The sequence below is a fragment of the Pteropus medius genome, unplaced genomic scaffold (genome assembly GCF_902729225.1).
Source record: "Pteropus medius unplaced genomic scaffold, Ma_sr-lr_union100, whole genome shotgun sequence".
Taxonomy (NCBI): Eukaryota; Metazoa; Chordata; class Mammalia; order Chiroptera; family Pteropodidae; genus Pteropus; species Pteropus medius.
The window spans coordinates 3,631,036-3,647,580 of NW_024354875.1; the positions used below are offsets into that span (position 1 = coordinate 3,631,036).

The 16,545-nt window shown below is 37.0% G+C and overlaps 1 protein-coding gene and 2 pseudogenes across 6 annotated transcripts in view; 2 read left to right on the forward strand and 1 right to left on the reverse strand.

Annotated features, from left to right (window-relative positions):
* SPHKAP (SPHK1 interactor, AKAP domain containing) overlaps positions 1 to 16,545 on the forward strand; it is a 120,150-nt gene that overhangs the window by 60,080 nt on the left and 43,525 nt on the right. The gene's annotated exons all lie outside the window — the stretch shown is intronic.
* LOC120597350 (uncharacterized) lies at positions 12,974 to 13,092 on the reverse strand (annotated as a pseudogene).
* Positions 13,504 to 13,622, forward strand: LOC120597293 (uncharacterized; annotated as a pseudogene).

Genomic DNA, 16,545 nt, shown 5'->3' on the forward strand with positions numbered 1-16,545 from the left:
CTAGGACCAAGTACGTTACCAGAACTCCCCTTCTCATGACCCACATTAGCTCGTCCATGTTTTTACCGCACTCTGCCAATAGACAATACTTCTCTGTGGCTTTATTCTCAGAGTATAATTTGGAAAATAAAGTCTTACCTGTCTTGGAAAGTAAAGGACAATGGACATGAATTTCACCATTTTATTTCTTTTATTCACACATGTACATATATACATATAAATGAATATTTACATACACATGTAATATCTATTTCATGTACATAATATATATTATACCATATACATACATTTTTGTTGAAACTGTTGTTCTGGTAAATAAACATTTCACTTCACGAAGACCCAACCAAGAAAGAGTAGTCATAAAGATAAAAATTAATCCAATAGGTATCTTTGCACCCAAGCATCCAGTTCAAGACACTTTACCTCTGCCCTGTTCAAATTTCCCTCCCGATCAGCCCTCAGTGCCCCCACCACACTTTCCCTGGGTTCATTTGAATACTTTCCATTTTTCAAACATCTATGTTCCTTTGCTGATGCTGCTTTCTTATTCTAGGCTACCCTGGAACCAGCCAGCTGCCTCAAAAATTCTTGCAGACTTTTCTAGTCCACCATTTCAACTTCTAAGCATAACTTCTTCAAGACAATTTGGGGAAATCTTTCAGATTAATTCCTGGGAAACTTACTGTGATGTCTCATATTCCTTACTTTACTCGGGACTGACAGTTCATTAATTACATCAATATTGTATCCTTTCAAAATTGCTTTGTCTTAAAAGAATAGATAGTCAACATTCTTATTAAAAGTACTAGTTCCCAGTGTGTTCTTATGTACTTATATATACTTCTCCATTCTCATATATACTTAGGTTTCTCCAAATCCTCTTTAAAAAACAAATATCAAAACAAGCAAAAAGCACTATCTCTCTGTGAACCATTCATCTTATGTTCCTCCTTCATTTGAGCATAAAACTTAAAAACCAGTAAAAAAGTACACTGGCCCTACTATCTGGCTCTCTCACCGTTTTGCTGAAATTGCTCTTATTTTCAGTAAATCCACTGGCATGCTTTCATGGCTTATACTGCTTATCTCTTAACAGAACTAACTGAACTCATAGTCCCACCCAGCTTCTGCAAACGAGCTATTTTCTCCACGGCTTCAAGAATGTTATTCTCTCTTCTAATTATTTTCCTGCCTCTGAGGTCATTACTTCTTTGTTTCAGTCCTGTTCTCCCACCTGGCATTTAAAAGTGGCATTTCCCAACGGTCTGTGTAGAAGGCTTGTCCCTTCTCTCACCGGATCATTCATCTATACCTCGTGGCTTCGGCCACATGTCTATGCCAATGGTTACCATCTCTGGACTATAGACTTATTTTTAAGTGCCTGTTAGATACATCCACCTGAATCCTTTTAAAAATAACCCAAATTCAACATAACTGTAAGTAAATATCAAAAAATATGTTCTACCTTCTAAATTTTTCAGTTTCTTTTGATGGTTTTATAATCTACACATTTTCCCAGGCTTTCATCCTTAGAATCGCACTCATTTTTCTCTTTCATTCTTCCTCTCTAATTGGTTATCAAAAGCTGTTTTAGTTTTTCAGTCTTGCCAATGCCTTTTTAGTCCCACTTCACTATTTTACTAAGTTAGCTCCTCATATTTCTTCTAACTATTTAACACACAAAAATTAAAAGCAAAACGAAGGAAGGAAGGAAGGAAGGGGAGGGGAGGAGGGAGGGAGGGAGGAGTGGGAGGGGGAAGGGAGGAGAGAGAGAGAGAGAGAGAGAGAGAGAGAGAGAGAGAGAGAGAGAGAGAGAGAAAGAAAGAAAGAAGAAAAGAAAGAAAAGAAAAGAAAGAAAGAAAGAAAGAAAGAAAGAAAGGTGGGAAGAAAAGAAAGAAAGAAAAGAAAGAAAGAAAAGAAAGAAAGAAAGAAAAGAAAGAAAAGAAAAGAGAAAGAAAGAAAGAAAGAAAGAAAGAAAGAAAGAGAAAGAAAGAAAGAAAAGACCCCTAGCAATCTTGAAAGGTCACTGAAAAAAATTTTTTTTCTCCCGAAACCCTTTGTAGCACCAAATTCCTAGATTTATTTTAAGGTTCCAGTGATATGAATAATTACATTCCCAGTCCCCCCACCACCACCACCCTCATCCTCACATAATTCCTCTAGCAGCCACTGAGTCAGTTCAGTATAATTCAAGACCATGGCTATAGTTTTAATTGAACTGAATATAAATTCCATTTATATTCACCATTGTTACACTAGTTTTTAAAACGTTACCCTCAGTGACAGATCAATGAGGAAACACTTTGACATAGATACACTTTAACATTGAAAACACACAATTTTTATTTGCCAGAGCCTAGTGGTAGCACCAAAACAAAATATCACTTGGTGATTGTATTTATGCCATGTGGTAAACAAACAGTATGTACTAGAGTCCTCCTATTCTGCCAGACTAAGTGACTGAGCTTCCATTGGTGAAATTGCAGAACTCAAGAGTGGGAATAAAACTCAGAAAGATATATGGCCCATTGCACTCACTTTTCAGGTGAAAAAAAAAAAACAAAAAAACAAAGTAGCATTGAAGGGAAGGATTGCTCAAGGCTACAGAATAAATTAGTAGCAAGGCCGAGTCTAAAGCCTAAATCCACAAGCTCTTAGCACAGTGGGCACAGCACTTTTTCGATATTCTGATAGACCTTCCTTCCCTCCCCTCCCAAAAAAAATTTTGTTAAAATTTAATGAAAGGTACAATTTCTTCATTGTAAGATTATGTTTAGTTGAGGCATAAAAGATTTGTTTTACGAACCCATGCCGAAGACCCTATATTAGTATGATTGAAAAGTGCCGAGATATCTAGCTTTTTGGTAGTTTTTAGTAAATTTAAGATTGTCACATGTTTATATAGAAATTACTGTCACATTATAGCTGACAGGTATCTAGTTCTGTCGCCCATAGGTATAAATATTATTAAGATCTAGTTCGCCTCTACTATCAAGCCAAAGCAGCTTTGCCCTTGGCCATTTCACTTACTCATCCAGCTGGCATTTATTGGGCCTTGCCCTGTGCAGACCACTCTGCCAGAATCTCCGAGGGGTAAGAAATATGAGCAAAGATTCTCTGCATCTTAGAAACTCAGAAAACTGGACATTTTAGATAATCTATCACAGCAACTCCGGATCCTGATTCCCCCTCTCCTGGGTTTGTTTTGTTGTTGTTTGGTTTTTTAATTTGATTTTTTTTTTTTTTAAATATGGCCAGGTTGTATTGGAGAAGTCTGTTTGCCCCTCACCATGTGAAGTCTTTCTTGTCCCTTCTCAGAGATGCACAGTCACCTGGAATGACACTGGTGTTAGCAGGTCTCTCTCTCTGACTGTCAGCCCCTGATCTATCTTTTAAGCTTCCTGCGTCTTACAGTGTTACGTCCCTGCCTACCAGACTCCACTATTTACCAGCTGATGCTCTATTGTTTTTAACAAAGCCCTGGAGAATAAGTTGCTCAGCAGCCTGACCCAATTAAATTTAGGCAGGCGTGATTTTTGAGACCAGGTATTGAGTTTTCTTCCGACTCCAGGAGGACTCTCCTTAGCTGTCTCTTCTTCTGGTTCTCTCAAATGGACTGGTTTCTGGTTTAACCTGTCGCTCTTAATTAAGAGGAGCTATTGTTTTTTGAGAATGCCCTTAAACCTGAACTTCCCCAGACTCTATTTGAAACCATCTCAGTTTGGTGGGGGAAGCCTCTGAGCTCTCTTTTCTTACAGACTACCCCTCCTCTGGACAAACTCTCTGAGCCCTGGGCCCTGGGCAGGGGGTGGGGAGGAGCAGTCAGCTCTGGTGTTCTTGGCTGCCTCTCCCAGGGCAGACCTTCTGCTCTACAAGCTAGCTAGAGTGAGAGTGGCTGGCGGTGCCCTTGGGAGCCTCAGTCTGTCACACCTGGCGTAGCACCTGAGTAGGGCTATGTGGAGGAAAGAAGCCCTCAGTTTCTTGTCTTCCCTCACCGGGGATTCAGCCTCTTCAGTTTGAAGCTGGAGGGGATGAGAAATGCTGGCCGTCTCTGACTCTCAGTGAGATACAGTCAGACTTGTTTGGGAGCTGAGGGAACAGGGGGCCCAAATGCCCAAACGGAGTTTCTGTCAAGTAGAATTGAGGGGAGGGCAGGCGGGGGAAAGGAGGATGTGAGTGGTGATTTAAATGCCACATCCTCTCCGTGTTTTGAGTTTTAGTAGATTTTCTTGAAAAATGTTTCTTCATCTTCTGTATGTTCTTAGGAAAATTTCTATAGAATTAAAATATTTGCCTTTAAAGTTTTTGTCAGCGTTGCTTGTTCCAAACCTGGAACTCATTATGGCTTCTTATTTCCAGCCCATTTCACTCCATATTACCAGCTTAGCCCTTGGAGGTGTTTGAGTTTTTGACCCAGGCTGGGTTTGTAACTGTAGAATCAGAGGTTTTATGTCTCCCATTAAAGGTACTTAAAATCCTGTAGCATTCTGCCTTGTTGAGGGTAAAGCTGACTTTCATGAAAGTTAAAACATTCACTGTCCCTGAGGAAAAGCATCTTTTTAATAAAAAGTTGACAAGTGAATGCTTATGGAGAGAGCCAATATTTTTTTCAGGAAAAAGAAAAAAAATGGAGTTCCTTGGAATACATGGAGTCCAACTTCAGAAGATACTTTTGTTAATTTTATTCTAAAACGTTTGACGGGTGTCATTCAATGTCCAGAGCAACCATCAAAAATTTGTTAAACAGCATTATTGTTGTTTTTTTTTTTAACTTTAAGGAATATCATTTGAAAATAAACCCACAAAATAATTTTTTTTTGTAAAATGTTTCCTTTGATACTACACGAATTGATGTGCAATATAGTTGTTGACTGGAGACTACTTAGACATTTAAGGAGGTCTGACAAAGGGTACGTGGGAGAGAGCTAAAGCTGAGCCATTCTCTGTAATACTAGTTGTATAGCTGACTTAATTGTCTATTTTTGTCGCTCATTTGTTCCAACATAGTCATGAGAATTTGGCCACGTATCCTTGAAATCACCATAATATTCACATATTTTTAACTATAAATTCATGGGTAGATATATCTGTACCAAAGAAAATTCTCCAGTCACTACAATGTTTATATAATAGCATTGAAAAGTAAAATGAGGCGGATGAAAGCTAAAATAACTGATGTTGAAATTAAGAGTTATACTTCATTTATCATGACATATTCCCAAGTGACTTGGTGGATACGAGCTCAAAAGTTTCTTCCAATTTTAAGACGCTTTTCAAATGCTTCTTCCTGACAGTGCAGTATTGGAAGAAAGTGATATTTTGCCTAATTAGCGGGAGCGGCATAATTTTCCTGCCTTTATTTTTTTTTTTTTACACTGACCTTCATCATGGTGTTCTGTTAACTCAGCAGACTGCTATTTTTCTGACGTTTAATCTATGAAAACACACTCTGAATTGCCTAAGAAGCAAAAGAATTAGGGATGTATTTTTGATTTACCTTAGTAACTACAAAGGGAATTTATCAATCAATGCCACAGGCTTCGAGCTAGCCTTATGACAACTCAATTCTATGGACTATTTTCCTTCCTTCAGTAAGTTTGTCTTCAAAGATTTCTGTTTTCCTCTGTCATAATCCATTCTCACTCTTCATATAGGCAGAGATCTCTTAATCCAAAGAGAGATTCTTTGAAAGAGAAAATCCAAAAAACTTAGACTCGAGCCTGGAAACTGAAGGGAGAATTAGTATGCTTAGGAAAAGTCCCCTTGGGTTTTTAGTTTATGAAAGCACTTTTCAAAATGAATCAATGGTGAACATTTTAGAGATTGCCTAAAACAAAGCTCCACAAAACATTTAAAGATGTTACAAAAATGATGGGTTCCTGTGGGCCGTGAAATTTTTATCACATCATTTGTTTGGAAACAAAACAAAACAAAAAAACAAAAAACTCAATTAATTTGTAATAAACAGTATTTATGTGAATATGTGAAAAAAAATGTGAAATGCATGGACCTCATGTTTTCTTAATTCTTTTTTTAAAAAAAGAATTAATTGATAATTATGGGAAAAATCATGTAAGCTTTAAGCTCTCTTGAAATCAATTGTGTAGCTGTTTATTTTCTATTTGTAGGCCTACTTTATTATTAATATCATGTCTTCTTTAAAATTAAAAATTTTTAATACTAATTATCAATGCCAGGAAGCAATTAATGGAACTGCCCTTCCAAGATGAAATGGGCATAGATTTGCCAGCCAACCCTCCAAGAGGCAGTGAAGGAGAGTTTCTCAGCTAATGCTGCCTTCTAGAAGCTACCTCCAGTAGGCACCATTTATTAAAATGACAAAACACTGCCCATTGTTTTATTTGGGCTTAGAAATATATAGGAAGAATGAAGGGAGACAATACAGCCCAAATACAGCTTAATTCTTCTACAAAGAAATAACTTTTCAATGAAAGAAGTATTGAAAGAAGTATTGAATTCATGACCTACACAGAGTTCTGTGGAAAGTGATGAGCTTTTAATAAAACAAGTACTCAAATGGAGATAGAGGAAGCACAGAGCCACAGTATCATATGGATGATTCGCACAGATGACTCCTGCAGGCTCTTCCATTCCTAACCTATATGACTGTGTGAAAATTTTCAATAAAAAAAGAATTAATATTTATTGAATACTTCTGGGCTGCTAGGAATCTCTTCCTAGAACATTGGGTAGATTTATTAATTCAGACAGGATCCCTACACAGTTGGGAGTATGATTTTCTCCAGGTGAGACTGACTTGGACGGTCTACCTGAGTCACAAAGCTAGTAAATAGTGGAACCAGAAATAAGATTCAGGCAATCCAGTCCCCCAGCCCTGCCTGCCCTGTCTCCATATTGTCTGGAACCATCTCTAGCCCTCTGACTTCACGGCAGTTGAACAACCTGCCTGTTCCTTTTTATACAGAGACAGAGGGCTCCTTAACTACAAAAGTGATCGTTTAGTGATTCCAAAGATTGCATCCTTTTTATTGCTACCATTTTAGGTGTCTATCTAATAATTTTTCTGTTCTCTTGTTGCCTGTTACTACGGAGAGCTTTATAATTCTTTATTTTACAAATTGCTTCCACTAATAATAGTATTTCTCTGAGGTTTTACAGAAACCCTATGAAGTAGCCAGCATAGGTACTATAAGTACAGAAATATACATGATGGGTGTTGAAAGGTTTAGTACTTCTCCAGGATCATAAAGCGATGGCGTTGGTGCCTGAAACCAGGCCCTCCAATCACATTTGCATAGCAACCTCTTCATGGTCATGTCGCTTGCCAATTAAAGGATTGATTGGGAAAATAAAGTCTTGAGATTTCATATCCTCGATTTTCTAGAACAGCAGTTTCCAAAATATAGCTCTTGGGCCAAATCTGGCCCACTGCCTATTTTTGAAAATAAAGTTTTATTGGGACAATAAATTCATGTACATATTGTGTACAGCTGCTCCTTCACTCTCCCCCTCGTCCCCCACCACCACCAAAGAAGCGTCGATGAGTCGACTAAATGCAGCAAAGACTTTATGGCTTGCTTACCTAAAATATTTACAGAATGTGGCCCTTTACAGAAAATGTTTGCCAACTTCTGTCCTAGAGCAAATAGCTAACACTTTGAAAGATAAATCTGCTTCTCCACCTTACTGGTTTAGAATAGATAAAAACAAAACTATTTCTCTTTTATCTGAGGAATCTCTCAGGTCTTTTTTGTATTAAGTGTTCAAAGGACTTTGCTCTCCAGTATCAAGACTTTAATTGGTTGATGTCTGCTTTTCATTACTTAAAACCATGATTTGTTTGAAATTTTTATCAAAATGACCTTTCCATAACAATTTTCCACAAACTCTCCTATTCTTGTTTCACTGTAGTAAAGCCCTTTTGAGCTTTAACTCTTAAGCTTCTTTTAATTTGACTACTCCAAGTGTTCTAAGAAATTACATGTTTCATAACATTTTTTCAGACTTACATCTGACAATGAGACAGATATATTGCCTTTTCTTTTCTCTCTAAAGATCTAGCATCGGGTGGGGTGGGGTGGGTAAGACCGTATTTTCTGGGACAAATCTAGCTTTTGTTTTTTTCAAAGCTGTAATTACTAACAGCACTTTTAGTCCTGTAAACCCTAATTTGCCATCCCATTTTTCTGTAGCCTGGTAATCACATCCTATCAGAGATCACAAAAGCCATGGTGGTGGTCCTTAAGAAATAGCTGATGTGTGGTTTGCAATTTAGAGAGAGGATCCAACGCTCGTCAGCTCTTCAGAAAACAGAAGCACGTCCTCGGTGATTCTAAGAGGGTGCGATCAGAAGATGCATGTCTCTGTTTCTGGGCCTCGGAGTTTAGAAAGTAAGTTAGCAAGGGCGTGTACATATACATACTCCTGAGCCCTAACTCATTCATCATTAATGTTGAAAACAGACACTGTGGTCACCAAAAGACAAAGTGCTAAAAGGCTGCTGCATTTGTGGCACAAAGAGAGAAAATGTAGGCATTATAAAAACCTTTTTGTCTTTGAGATTCAATTTTGTGATGATATTCTATCATTTAAATTTGCTTCTAAAATTATGTTCAGCCTACCCGAATAGTCATTGTACTAGTCCCTGGAAATACAATGGTGACTGAGAGAGACAGTTTCTGCCATCTTAGAGCCAAAATTTTCTTGGCTTTGCAATAGAATCACCTTGTTTTCCTTTGATAACACTGGTTACCATATGTTGAACAGAAATTTGATTGGCAGGAATACATATTGAGAGATATGGGGGGAGAGGGAGAAAAGGGAAAGAAAGAGAAGAAAGGAAGAAGGAAGGGAACAAAAGGAGAGAAGAAAGGGAGGAAGGAAGGAGAGAAAAAAGGCAGACGGGCTCAAATAAAATGAAGGCAAAGTCATATACTATCAGAGGGATACTTCTGAAGACTTCGAATAATTCCAGATTAATTTTCTCATGAGTATTAATATAGAGTACAGATTATAGACCTGAGATTATATCAATTAACATCCATTATAGAATATTTTTGGATTTAAATGCACTTTTGAATCACAGTATACACTTAATAGTAATTTTTGCTTTGCTAACACCTCTTTTCAAATTCGCAAAAAATACAAACTGCCTTACTGCAGACAATCGCTTGGCTTAAAGTCATAGCTGTTCATTTGGGAAACTTTGACGTTGAGATTAATCTCCAGAAGTTTGTCCTTGTCTGCTTGCATGGTGAATTTTTTTAAGCTAAACATTGAACCTGCTTTGATTATAAAGAAAAAAAAAAATCTTAACATTTTCTCTAATATTTCATAGAGCAGTTGTCTCCTAAATTATCCACAGGTCACGGGGAATGCATCTTTGGTCTATCTCATGGCACTTTATGACTGCTAACTTCATATCCAATGTCACTAATTTGATTCTCTAAGAAAAGATTTTTAGATGATGAGAAGAGTAGCTGCCAAAGTAGGTAGCATTTATCAAAATCACTCCGGGGGGCTGAGGCATGTAACTTTTAGTCCACATGGTACTGAGGGCAGCAGATATATCTCTTAACAGATAATGTGGAGTGACCACGTGGTGGCTGAAGGGTTCACAGTGCACCAGAAATTATGTAATAGTTGACGTTTTGGTTTAATTGGGAGAGCGCTGTGACACAGCTGAAAATCTAGGCCATGTATATACATGTGAAGATCTCAGGAGGGTCAGGCTTTTGTTTATGTCACCATGTTTTAATTCTTTCTGCACACTACGCAGTACATTGCATATATCAATAATATTACTGACATGGATATGCAAGGAAAAGGATGCTCTTACATATTGCCAATGGATATTTAAATCATTCTAACCCATTTAGATAGGAAACCAAAACATTCGTTAAAATTTAAATCATATATTTGCCCTTTGACCTAGAAATCTCCCTTTTGGAAATGAACCCATAAGTAACTAAAATGAGAATTTATATATGGCATTCTTCACAGTGGCAAGAACAGAAACCAACCAATAAACATGGAAGCAAAGTGATTCCCATTGATGAGAGACTGGTTGGGTAAATTATGCCACGTCAGCCCATGGAAAAAGATGCAGTCATTGTAAAGAAGGCTCTGGAACTATATCACTACACTTGCAGGGATTTGCAAACTATCATTGAATGAAGAAAAGTCAAATATAAAGAAAGGAGTATAAGATGGTCTCATTTTTATAAAGCAAGATCCAAATCCCCCATATATATGTATACACACACACAAAGATATATATGTCATTTGTCAAGTTCTTATCACAAGATCAAGATATGGAAGGAACAGGGATTTTATATGGAAATGACAGAGAAAACAGGGAGGCCAATTAAATTTAGGGAAGAAAGAATAAAATAAAGACTATACTTCCTCTCAACCTCCCTTCCTGATCCCCTAGAAATTATATTCTCATGTTGAAGATGGAAAACCCAACATGTATTATGATCCCATTTTTTGAAAACAATAATGTATGTATGCAAAATTAGAAAAATTTATATCGTAAGACATATAGATGTCCAAATGAAAAAGCATGGTTGTGTTATATATATAACACTATAATTCTGTTACTGCAAAACAAATAAAATCCTCATATTTATGTATATGTACATATACATATTGATAGATAATAGATATAGATAATAGAGACAAAAGAGATAATAGAGAGGTATAGAGATCTGTATCTATAGACATGTAGATATGTGTTTATTTGGAGAAAGATGTGTAAGGACATATATTACTCTGTTAAAATTTATTACCACACTAGTGTGGGCATTGGAGGGGTAGAGCTTATTAGTTTTGCCTTTACATATCTTTTATTATTTTTCCTTTCACTTATTATAATGACCATATTATCTGTAAAGACTAAATTAAAATATTTTTTTAAATAAATTTTAAAAAGCTAGATGATCTGCGTCCACCGGATGCTCCATGAAGCTGGGGGAAGGTTCAGATTCTTTCAACTGTTCTTCAGTGTGATGTTCACACCAAAGATATGAATCAAAGGAGGTGGGACCACAGCGGAGGGAAGACTTACTTCTGGTCAAAGAAGATGATGGGGAAAACCAAACAGCCAAAGTAAATTCCTGAGAAGATGTGAATTTCCTTTAAGTTGTAGCATGAAAACCAGAAAAAATATTAATTGGACAAAAAAGATAGAAGAGAAGGGAAGAGAATTCTAGGTAGGTACAAAAACATGACCAAAAGCAAATACATATAATCATCAAGTAGGTTTAATATTTACATTAAAGATCTTAATGCAGCTCTGAAAAAAAGGACTATCAGAGTTACACGATTTTAAGACCAGAATTCACTTACTTCATGTTACCTGGTGACTGATTTTCATCAAAACTGAAACTTATAATATTCAAATGCAAAGGGATAAAACCTAACATGCCAGAAAGTGAAAGAAAATGTTTGAAACTCTAAATAATAACAAAGATCTTCTAAAATTAACTAAAGAATATCTGAACAAAAAATTTTAAGGTGCTCAAAATATTAGTGGCAATCTACCGTAGCCTGCCTTAGTTAACACTTTTAAAGTTTAGTGCCAAAGAGAAATGCAGATTTCCATCTTCTTATATATTTAATAACTTTCTGAAATTTCAGTGACTATGCATGTAAATAATTTGTAAATAATTCATGGACAGCCTCTGCATATGCCTTTCATCAGAGCCTTTGGCAGAAATCTTTTTTTCAAATGAAATCTTACCTGTTCCCATTATAAAAAAACAAACAAACAAACAAACAAACAGAGAAAAGCATAAATGCTCATTTGAAGGCCTGGAGACCTGAGGAATCAAATTCACTCACAGTTGTAAACAGAGTGTGGGTGACTGAATGACAGTGTTTCTCTATGACCATCTGTCTGTCTATCTGCCCCGTTGGGTGACTGATGGACTGTCTGATGGTTGGCTGGTGCAGCCGCCAGGACGACCTATCAATCACTAAGCCAAGATGATTTTAAAAGAGCATGTGAAATAAAGTACCTCTGTTGTCCCAGATTTCTAGCTCCCTGTATTGCACTTTGTCTATAATTTTGTTTTGTAAACTGCGTTAGCTGGATACTGAGGTTTTTTTACTCAGTTTTCTTTCATTGTACAATTTTAAGAATAGCTCCATTTTTAGTGAGCAGCCCGGACCTTGTATTGTTGGCGTCCTTAGCAAAAAACATACAAGGGTGCTCAGGCTCACAGCAGATTGCATCTCCCAACAGTGTCTCTCCTCGTGTTCCTCAGCCTGACACTTTTCTGGTTTTCTGCCTATTTCTCTGGCTATTCATGTCTTTGTCAGTTCTCTGACTCTGCCCCTATGTCAGCATTTTTAAAGAGTTCTGCACTGGTCCCTCATGCATTCTTGTTCTACATACTCATGAGGCAGGTAATGGAATTGAGTGACACACATCAGGAGTAAAGCCAGCATCTGCCAGAAGTATAAACATTTGCCATTGATTTTTACAGAATGGAGATAAAAATATTTAGCATACTTTGAACAAGACTAATACTGAAAATAACACTTTAAAGTAAAAAAAATATGTTCTAAAAATAGAAACATCCCATCATGAAATCTGTAGATTGTAAATTATAAGAATTTGATCTGAAACCTTGTCTTGTACACAAGATGTCAATAGCAAGTTTTATATTTCAATTTACAATGTGCAAAACCAAGTTCAGCCATGATTCCTCCAGCTGGGTGTGATATTTATTTGTATTACTTTCCATAATGGAAAAGTGCTATTTCCAAAAGCAAATATTAGCAAGCCCGGATAGACTTATGCTTCTTATATTTAAGTTAGTTATGTCTGGGAGACTTATGGAATTCTGGTGTCCCAATGTCATCATTTTTAGATTCTAGTACTTATTTATTTATTTATTTTTAGGAGAGGCACGCGTGGTTGACCTCACAGATTGCAGGAACCTTGTCAGTTTACAATCTCTTATTTTTTTTTTATTTTTTACGCCTACAGTACCTGGTCTTCCTAGGTGGTCTCCCATCTAAGTACTAACCAGGCTCGACCCTTCTTAGCTTCTGAGATCAGACAGGATCGGGTTTGTTCAGGGTAGCATGGCCATAGACTAGAATCTAGTACTTATGATTCTATATTTCAATAATTGCCATTGGTAGCTCCTCTTTCATACTTGAAATATTAAGAGAAAGAAATTGAGGAATGTCAATTAATTTTACTTGCAATTTAATATCAACCAAGGAAATCTTTTTAAACATCGGCCTTGAAAACCATAGTGTGAGGAATGTGGTTAGTTTTTATTTAAGAAACTGATTTTAGCATATTAAAATGGACCAGGTTGTGCTTTCCCAAAGGACATCTCCAGACACATCATTTCAGGATGACTGGCACAGTGAAGTCACACGTTCCGATAACTGCGCAGTGCTTAGATGAGTGGTGTGGGCAACTAACAGTGCCAGGTCTTTAATGCAATCACAAATGCCTGCACAGGTCGATGTCTTCCAACACTTAAAACTCCCCGTGTCTCTGGCCACGCCGCCCAGAACAAGCCCGATCCCGTCTGATCTCAGAAGCTAAGCAGGGTCGGGCCTGGTTAGTATTTGGATGGGAGACCACCTAGGAAGACCAGGTGCTGTAGGCATAAAAAATAAAAAATAAGGGATTGTAAGCTGACAAGGTCCTTGCAATCTGTGAGGTCAACCATGGGTTGCCTCTGCCTAAAAAAAAAAACTCTCCACAGCACTTTGTCATACGGAAGCCACCAAAACTGTGTGGTACTTCACACCCAGTTCTCCCAGCCTTGACTCAAGCTATAGGAGCCTACTGAGTTCATGGAGTTAATTGCTATGTTCATAACAATTGTCTAGTTTTAAGTTTTTAATCAAAATGAACACTAGTTTATAATGTGTTATATAAACTAAAATTCTACATTTTTGAAAATGTTACCACCATGTACATTAGTTTCATGGTGTCTATAACACCAACCACGGCAACAACACAATCTCTTACAAATTTTAACCAGTCTGCAACAAATTATTTAACCTCTCTCAATAAACAGTGTAGTTTGTTTCCTGATATTATGTCATCAGGAGCACTATATCTAAAAATTAAATCAAAATCATTAGCAATACTAAGTACAAATACAACTGGCTGGGTGGTACATAGATAGGTAGGTAGGTGATAGATAGATAGATAGATAGATAGATAGATAGATAGATAGATACATAGATGATAGATGTAGAGAGAGATGATAGATGATAAATGATAAGATGATAAATACATAGATATCAGGTAGCTATCAATCTATGCTTTCAGCTGATGTCACAGATAATCGTTTCATGTAAATTATATAGTAAAATCTTGGCAGTAGCTCAACACGCCAAGCACCATTTTTTCCAGCTAGAATTTTGTTTGCAAAGCTTGTTTCTGCTCAGAACACATGATTTCTGCTGCATTCAATATACTTTATTTAATAAATCTGTCATCTGTAAAGAGCAATTGCCCAGATAAGTTATTTTCCCTAAAGCATAACTAATTTCATAGAATCATCACTTATTTTACTCACATCCAAAACAAATTTTTTTAAATAGATCACCGATTGTTTCATCATGCGTCTTTATACCTGTGTCGTCTTTTCTGATGAATTGTTTCATAATACTATTTTATGATTTTGTTTTGTTTCTTTTGAGTACAAATGCACGTTGCCTGATAAACATGTTGATATAGTACACACAAAGAAATGAGCTCTCTACCATTTTTCTTAAAAATCTGTCTTGGCATTTTTTATTTTCCTATTTTTAATGCAGATCTGTGTACATAGACATATTTCTCTACTATTAAAAAAATTCTCATGCAATCAACTATGATGAAGGATGTTTGCCATTAAACCTTAGAGTCCAAGATACAGTAGGAAGTGGTGGAGTTTGTGGGGTACAGAGGCGCACACACCACACTTAACAGGGCCTGGGGAATTATTATCATACAGAAATGCAAGCTCATTGTCCCAGTTTTTACTTTTTAAAAAATGCCTAGAAATCCAATTTTCTATTGAGAAATTACCCAATTGTCTAATATTACCTTAATTTCATTTAAAACATGAACTATTTCAGATTGGGTATTGGCTCATTTTGGGCTGAAAGTGCCAGTTTGTAACCTCTGAAAGAAACTGGGTGATGTCCATTGCATCAGGGCCAAAAAGGCTGAAGTCTAGATTTGGTCCCTGTGGGATCCGTTAGTTTTTCAAGGAAAAGCGTTTTTTTTTTTTCTTCTTCTTTTCTTTCTTTTTTCTTTTTTTGTAGTGGCCACAGCTCATGCTATTTTCCAAGAAAATTCATTTGCTGGACATTCAGAGTATAACTACCTCAGCCCAAATAGGACAGCTATTACCAAGCAAAAATCCTTGTTTGAATCACATATCGTACACTCTTATTTATTAGGTCATAGGTAAAATTGGGAGTCCAACTAGTAATAATAATAGTAAGACTACTAAAAATAAAATAGGTGACTGAAGTTCTCATTCCTGATCATGCTATCCATATGTACCTACAAACAGTAGTCTATCATGCCCACTGTTATTGTTCCTATTATTATGTTGTCATGGAGAAAGTTTGACACAAAGAAAATAATATTTGAAGCACACACATGAAAGTGGCAAATTTGATGGTGCTATAAAGATTATCCTCAGTTGGCCCCAAATCCAGTGTGACTCATGGAGCCTTTATCACCAGCTTTAACCCATTCTCTACTCTAGGAGACGAGGCCACTGCTTTCTCCTCTCATGGGCTGGTCTTGGTAATACTGTCTCCTCTGCCTGTGGTCCTTTCTCAGTCACCCGCCAAACTCAGAGCACTTCCTGAGATCTTGGCGACTTTACAAGGTAATCCCCACTCTTTGCCGTCTCTCTGGGGAGCTCCTTGCTCAAGCCCTGCCACCCATCTCGTCTCCTACCTCTGGCTCTTCATGGCTTTGTCCAAACTACCTATTGAGCCCAACACTAGGTGTCTTTTGGAGAGACTCTTCAAAAAACATGGATTCGTTTGTAAATATGTTGAAGTCCTGGAAGTAAATATCTCATTTTTATCACTAAGCTGTGGTTTACAAAAAAAAAAAAAAATCTTTAACTGCTAGAATGGAAGGTTGAAAATTAATCCAATTCCTAATCATAGTAAACCCCTGACCATCTATCCAATCCACCATCTTTTAAAAACAGCATAGCATCAAATAGATAACATATGTAATATAGACAGTTATGTGACATGTAACATAGCATATTATATAACATGTAATAAGTGCTATGCTAAAGAGACAGCATAGCATGGCACAGACCCCTAAGACAGACTGGGAATGATCCTGAGTATCACACAGTAGCTCTGTGACTCGGCACAAGCTACCTCACTTTACTGCACCTCAGATTCCTCACATGCATTTTGGGGATCAGAGTAGAATCTTCTTTGTAGAATTGTTGTGAGGGCCGAATGTCTGGTCCAGACAACGCGTTATGAAAGTGTCTGCTACCATCCTAGTTCTGACGGTTTCTACTGAAAGCCTATAAATTGCCTTGTAAC